Here is a 7,843-nt window from a genome sequence, read left to right on the forward strand (position 1 = left end):
ACTGATGGCGCGCTGGCCGCTGATTGGCTAATGAGAGGGGGAAAATATTATGGTATAGCGTCTAGCGACGTCTCCAATTTTGGAGCTGACCCGGACTGTTATGAGCTCTTTCAAAACATCTAGTATCTTCTCGTAGATATTCATCAATTTTGTCCAACAGTTAGTGCCTCTCCATTTTCTGAAATACTTCCTTGAGTAGTTTCAGATTATTTTCTGAAACGTGTCCATGGTTTCGTACACAGGCCCACGGAACGTTTTGTAGATCGTCGTCGGATGGGAATTCAGTGACTGACACTGTGAGGCCGAAGGCCGAACCTCGGTACTGTATAAGAATACCAAGGTATTACACGGAAAAATCGACCGGTGGCCCGAAGTAAACGAAATAAAGCATCTACCTAAAAAAAAATTACATCGACCGGTCAGAAATACCTTCAAACTTTCAAATCTTTACTCTGGTTGCAGCATTTCTTTCAAATCTGCAAGTTATGGGCGATAATTGACTGTCCAGCGAATACTTGCACTTGCATTGCCACTCCGCCATTTTGAATAGCTTTTTTACTCCCGAAAGCCTTTGCGTGATTGCAGATTACTCATTACTCGCATAAGGCATAAAACACAAGGAAAAGCAAGGCAAAGGTAAAGCAAGAGGCAGAATATACAGTTATATATATATATATATATATATATATATATATATATATATATATAATTATATACATATATGTGTTGTTGTTGTTTTCTAAATATGTCACTGTATCAAATATATGTGAAATATTAGTGCATGTTGCTTTCTTATTCTTAATTCTCAAAGAGAAAACAGAAAAGTATCAGGAATTATAGATGATAATGGTACAATTTGCATATCACATTTTCACTATTTAAACATGAAGATATCTCTGTAATATATCTCTGAATTATTAAAGTATCCTGTCCTACCGAAAAATATTAAACATTGAGATAACTCTGGTATATATGTCTGATATATTTAAGTCATGTACCGGAGTGGCTTGCTGAAAATGCAACTGAATTATGAAATGCATGGCTGGGACAATACATTTTAGGCAAGTATGAGCCTGTGTCGAAATTCAAAATTACACTGACCCCCTCCCCTTGTTGGGCATTTTACAAACATGGTGATCCCCATCACCATAGTAAAAAAACTAAAGTGACCTCCTACCTGGGCCGAAGAAACTGAAAGGTCCCTAATTGAAATTTACGCTATTTACATAGTTACAATCATTATATTAAAAGAAGAGGACAAATTTTAGTTGCTGACTATTTTACCAAACATCTGTGTGTCTGTGTCTGTATGTTCATCTGTCTGTCTGTTTGTCTCTGTATGCTTGTGTCTGTCTGTGTTTGTCTGTCTGTCTGTCTGTCCAGCTCTGTGATGTATGTATGTATGTATGTATGTATGTATGTATGTATGTATGTATGTGTCTGTGTGTGTCTCTGTGTGTGACAAAAGTCCGAGAACACCCTCACCTCTAAGGCTTGACCAGATGCCCTTTTGTGCTTTTCATCTTGTGCTGGCCCTCTGAAATAGAAAAGGGTTGATACGATTCACGCTGAAGCTATTCATTACTTTGCTTTTTTAATTGACAGAATAATGTATTTATATAAACTCAAACTATTCATGTGAGGTGCCTTGGATGTAAAGTGCAATTTATTTTTTTTATATTAATTATATCTGATAAAAGCCGCAAATTTAAAGGTATACAAAACAAAACAAACCCTCTTACAAGATCTGCAACCATTTTCAAATTTTCTGACTTTAGTCAAACCAGTGCGTGCTCGGAGATGATTTGCATGTGTCACTCAAAAAGTCGTTTGCACATTTCTTTTTTGGCAAATTGCTGTTCTTGCATGCCCGATGCACCGGATATCTCGCGCTTCTTATTTTCTATGAAATTTCCAAATGTCTATACTTGGCATAAAAACTGTATATAACACTTGCTGCAACTTGACCTGAACTTTTTTTCTTGGCCGTAGTGTACATTCAATATATGAATCGATATTTCATGGCGAGTTTACGTATAGAAATGGTAACGTCATACCAGCATTAGTGATAGTAGATGGCAAATGCAGTCAAGGGACTATGCGGACATAATTGCCGTGATTGGAGATTACTCATTACTCGCATAAGGCATGAAACACAAGGGAAAGCAAGATGTTGTCGACGTTTTCCTGCCTTATAATCGATTTATTTTTGGCGAAGTCCAGATTTCTCGTGCTACTTAAATGACGTAATCCTGAAAAAACTATGAGATTGAAGGGTGAACAAGCGCAGTCACTTTGCTTTACGCATACACTTTATAGGTTAAGTTGCCACGGTGTGAAATGAAGTTATATGTAAAATCCTTTGAATCCCATATACCAAATCCAGTCACATGAAAATAATCTTGTGAGCTTAAATGCATGTAATACAAGAGTAATAGACAAATCATGCCTAACATTTAACTCAAGGCAGAAGAAAAATGAATCCGGTTGACGTCAGACACGTTGTCAAGAAGTGGCCAACCCTATGCTAAAGTTCAAAAACAGGGTAACCCCTATTCAAGATGTTGAAAACAGGGAGACCCCTCCCCTCTCCGCGAGGCAAGGGTAAAGCAAGAGGCAGAATATAAATAAAGTTATATATATATATATATATATATATATATATATATATATATATATATATATATATATATTTATATATATATATACTATATATATACTGTTAATATATATATATATATATATATATATATAATATATATATATATATATATATATATGTTCTATTTTAATCAGTCATTCTTTTTTTAAGGAAATTGTTGACATGTCAGTTGTAAGATAGGAAATTCACAAGTGTCCATTTGGAAGTTTGAATTGAGTAACTGTTGTGCAGTAATGGATGTCAATCGTTAATAAAAGAGGAAAAAGCAGTAAAATAAAAACTTTGATGGTGTTAAGACTTGCCAGCAATCCAATTTTATCTCCTGAGAAGCCATAGAGAGCTATTTTTGTACGTTGTAGCCAAATCTGATGTGTGCAGGTCTGAGGGGACCTTTACTTTTAATACTGAAACCATAAAAGCACAGCTAAATGACAAAAACTACATTTTGTTAACTGTCATTTTAGTCGTGGAAAAAGCATCTTTCTACGGAAAACGTGTGACACAAAGAAAAACAGTTGCATCAATGAGAAGGAAAAACATGTTTTTTTTTTCTAAAATATGTCATTGTATCAAATATATTGTGAAATATTAGTGCATGTTACTTTCTCATTCTTAATTCTCAAAGAGAAAACAGAAAAGTATCAGGAATTATAGATGATAATGGTACAATTTGCATATCACATTTTCACTATTGAAACATGAAGATATCTCTGTCATATATCTCTGAATTATTAATGTACCCTGTCCTATCGAAAAATATTAAACATTGAGATAACTCTGGTATATATGTCTGATATATTTAAGTCATGTACCGGAGTGGCTTGCTGAAAAATGCAACTAAATTATGAAATGCATGGCTGGGACAATATATTTTAGGCAAGTATGAGCCCGTGTCGAAATTCAAATAACACTGACCCCCTCCCCTTGTTGGGCAATTTACAACATGGTGACCCCCATCACCATAGTAAAAAAAACAAGGTGACCTCCTACCTGGCCGAAGAAACTGAAAGGTCCCTATTGAAATTTACGCTATTTACATAGTTACAATCATTATTTTAAAAGAAGAGGACAAACTTGTGTTGCTGACTATTCTACCAAACATCTGTGTCTGTGTCTGTATGTTCATCTGTCTGTCTGTTTTGTCTCTGTATGCTTGTGTCTGTCTGTGTTTGTCAGTCTGTCTGTCTGTCCGTCTCTGTGTATGTATGTATGTATGTATGTATGTATGTATGTATGTATGTATGTATGTATGTATGGATGTCTGTCTGTCTGTCTGTCTGTCTGTCTGTATGTATGTATTATGTATGTATGTATGTATGTATGTATGTATGTATGTATGTATGTATGTATGTATGTGTGTATGTGTGTCTGTGTGTGTTACAAAAGTCCGAGAACACCCTCACCTCCAAAGGCTTGACCAATGCCCTTTTGTGGCTTTTCATCTTGTGCTGGAACTCTGAAATAGAAAAGGGTTGATACAATTCACGCTGAAGCTATTCATTACTTTGCTTTTTTAATTGACAACTAATGTATTTATATAATCTCAAACTATTCACGGGAGGTGCCTTGGGTGTAATTTTGCAATGTATTTTGTTTTATATTATTATATCTGATAAAAGCCGTAAATTTAAAGGTCTACAAAAACGAGCTTTTATCTTGCAGTTCGAAAGGCTCACAGCATGTTGCGGTTCTCTGTTTTTCTCATAGAAATTATCAATATTTTAAGGATTCGGACTTGATTTTTGTAACAGCAGGTCAAAATTGACAGGTCAATACCTTGGGACTGTCACCGATTTTGTAATCTCCATGTTCTGAAAAAACGCCGGATTATTGTCAGTGTTCGTACTTACTCTCTGGGTACCAGCAGTGAAGAGTTGATGTGTCAACACGCAAAGCATTTCGACAGCAGAGGGGATTCGTCTCATCATCAGGCTGTTGCAAGAACTTGCCTATGTAAACACAGCTATCACGTAAATGATCAGCCTGCCACTGATGGGCATGTGTTGGATCGCATTCACATTTCAGCGATACTTCGTGCGCCAATCCAGGGGTATAGACTTGTATAAGCGCATTAAGTTCTTCTTCTACCATTTCTCTTGCTTTCTTGTACCATTTCTCAATCTGAAAGTTGTCCACAGGATGCTTTGACAAGGGGATCCTAAACACCGTGAGTCCTATATCACTACCTTCTCTAGCAATACTGCAGTAGAAATCTGGACTTCCAGTGACAGAAACCTTGCTTGGTCTCTGAACAGTATGGAATTATGCCACTGTTTACCACATCTAACAAGTAACCTATAGAACAGCCCGTCTGGTATGAAATTGCCCGGGAAGTGGTAATAGAGTTTGCGACGTAACTCACTGCTGGGTGGGAAAATAATAGTTTTATCAGGGTCACTTCTCAACATACATGGCAGGATGTAAAGCTTACTATCTGACGCATTAGTTGATTGTGGAATCTGGCAAGCAATATCAAATTTCTCCATGACACATAAAAGAATCTCTTTGTCCTGAAGACGACCTTTTGATTCTAATATATAATCTAATAATTCTTCATTCAATTTCCCATCATTATACAAACATTGTACTTGTTCGTACAATGCTTGAGGCACCTGTGAATCCAGACTCTCCTTATAAATCATACTTTGGGTGATTATGATTCTGAAGAGGTTGACAAGCCATTCTACTTCGAGGATGACCGTGTTCTTCAATGCTGGGACTTGAGCAAAGTGAATTATCTCCCCTACATTATGGTAAAACTTCAAGGCTCTGTCTACTGCTTCTTTGTTTAACTTTACCGCTTTACCAATCTTATACACATCATCCAGAGGAACTATTTCACTGTTCGTTGCTGCCTTTCTTAAGCGGAGTTCAAGCTGCAACCACTTAATCGGTATTTTACCAAGGAAACAATGTTGCTTTGCCAGTTCCAATATCTCTTGTCGCAGGGTTTCAACTTTAGGATCCTTACAGCGATGCGCGATTCTAGATTTGTTGTCAATAGCGATCATTCTATGGACGTGGTTGTCTGTACATCTCCTTGCATTATCATGTAGGTGTTGTCTAATTTCTTTAAGTTTTCTGATTGCTTCCTTTTCAGTGCCTTTGTGCTATGGGGAGAAGCATACATGTACAACGTTATTTGATTATTGTAACTGATAAATGTTGAATTGTGATGTTTACTTATATTTCCTTCAAAATACAAGTCATTGACAATGACATAGTCCCCACTTGTAATAGGAGTATTAGTCTTGATGGGGCAGGGAAATGTGGTCATTAAGAAGTATCACTGGAGTGTATATGTTCAGATCTATGGGCACATAGGTTTATGTCATTTTTCCCAATTTATAACAAGAGGCATGTCTAAGTTATGGTTCTAAATCGGGAAAAAAGATCAGACCTCAAGCTGTATTGGCCAGCCAAGAAAGAGGTGACATCTTAAGGTCTAATATCCTGTCAAAATTGAAGCGTATATAACTTGCGGTTACTGAGTTATGCATATATATGTATAATCAAGGTAAGTCATCAAGGTCACGTGACATTAAAAAAAATAGTATTGCTAATTAATCCCTATACGCCAAAAGTCAGACCTCCAGCTCTATTGGCTTGCCCAGAATTAGATATGTGCATAATTAATGAGGTAAAGCGTGTGTTGTCATAAGGTCTCCCATCCTACTAAATATAAAGGACATAGCACTTGTGGTTACTTATTTATTGACATAAACGTATTTTTAAGTTAAAAGGTTATCGAGGTCACATGACATTTTGTCAAAAAATTTCTCTCCTATAGTTATCCTATATACCAAAAATCAGACATCCAGCTCTATTGGCTTACTCAGAATTAGATATGTGCATAATTAATGAGGTACAATATGTGGCGTCATATAAGGTGTCCCATCATACCAAATATGAAGGGTGTAGCACTTGTGGTTACTGAGTTAGGGACAAATATGTACATCCAAGGTCAAAGGTCATTGACGTCACGTGACATTTTGTCAAAAGAAAATCTATTGCTAAGTTATCCCTATATACCAAAAATCAGACCTCTAGCTCTATTGGCTCGCTCAAAATTTGATATGCGTATAATTAATGAGATACAATAGGTGGCGTCATAAGGTGTCCCATCATACCATATATGAAAGGTTTGGCACTTGTGGTTACTGAGTTGTGGACAAATATGTATATTTGAGGTCAAAGGTCACCAAGGTCACATGACATTTTGTCAAAGTGTCTGAGATATCTGCGTTAACGGATGGACTCACGGATGGACTCACGGACAGACATGTCCCAATCTATAAGCCCCCTGGACTTATTTGTGGGGACTAAAAACTGTGTCACTGCATCCTTTTTGCATTATGAATACGATGAGAAAGTAATTTTTATTTTTCTTGGCCTTATACATGGGAGTCTATAGAGAGCTGCCTTATACATGGGAGTCTATGGAGATGTAAACTAAAAAGTCCTCTAACACGGCCAAATTTGATCGCATTGTGAAACAAATCCACGTGCATTTGTCAAAAAGTCTGAGATATCTGCGTGATAAGCCCCTGGACTTTATTTGTGGGGACTAAAAACTGTGTCACTGCATCCTTTTTACATTATGAATACGATGAGAAAGTAATTTTTTATTTTTCTTGGCCTTATACATGGGAGTCTATGGAGAGCTGCCTTATGCATGGAATCTATGGAGATGTAAACTAAAAGGTCCTCTAACACGGCCAAATTTGATCGCATTGTGAAACAAATCCATGTGTATCTGTATGAGGTAGGGAACTATTCTTTTCCAAAGTTTGAAAGAAATGACCAGAGCATCTCTGAGATATCTGCGTGAAGGGACGGACGGACGGACGCACGGACATGACCAAACCTATAAGTCCCCCCGGACGGTGTCTGTGGGAACTAAAAATCACGTCAGAGGTGTATTACTTGCAGTATGTTGTCCTTTGTGATGTCCAGAGCTATGCTTTCAGCAATGCATGAATCCTTTGTATGCATAGCTCCCCTGTATTTTCAGTGTACACTTTATTCTAGAATATCTAAACTTTTCATTTGTATGCATAGCTCCCCTGTCTTATCAATATAATCGCAATCATACCAATCCATAATCCAATGACAGTAGGTCAGAATTCGTAAGACAATAGTTGTAAACATAGATACAAAACAGCACAGAACAGACCCAGA

The sequence above is a fragment of the Ptychodera flava genome, unplaced genomic scaffold, assembly GCF_041260155.1.
Source record: "Ptychodera flava strain L36383 unplaced genomic scaffold, AS_Pfla_20210202 Scaffold_38__1_contigs__length_1544198_pilon, whole genome shotgun sequence".
Classification (NCBI taxonomy): domain Eukaryota; kingdom Metazoa; phylum Hemichordata; class Enteropneusta; family Ptychoderidae; genus Ptychodera; species Ptychodera flava.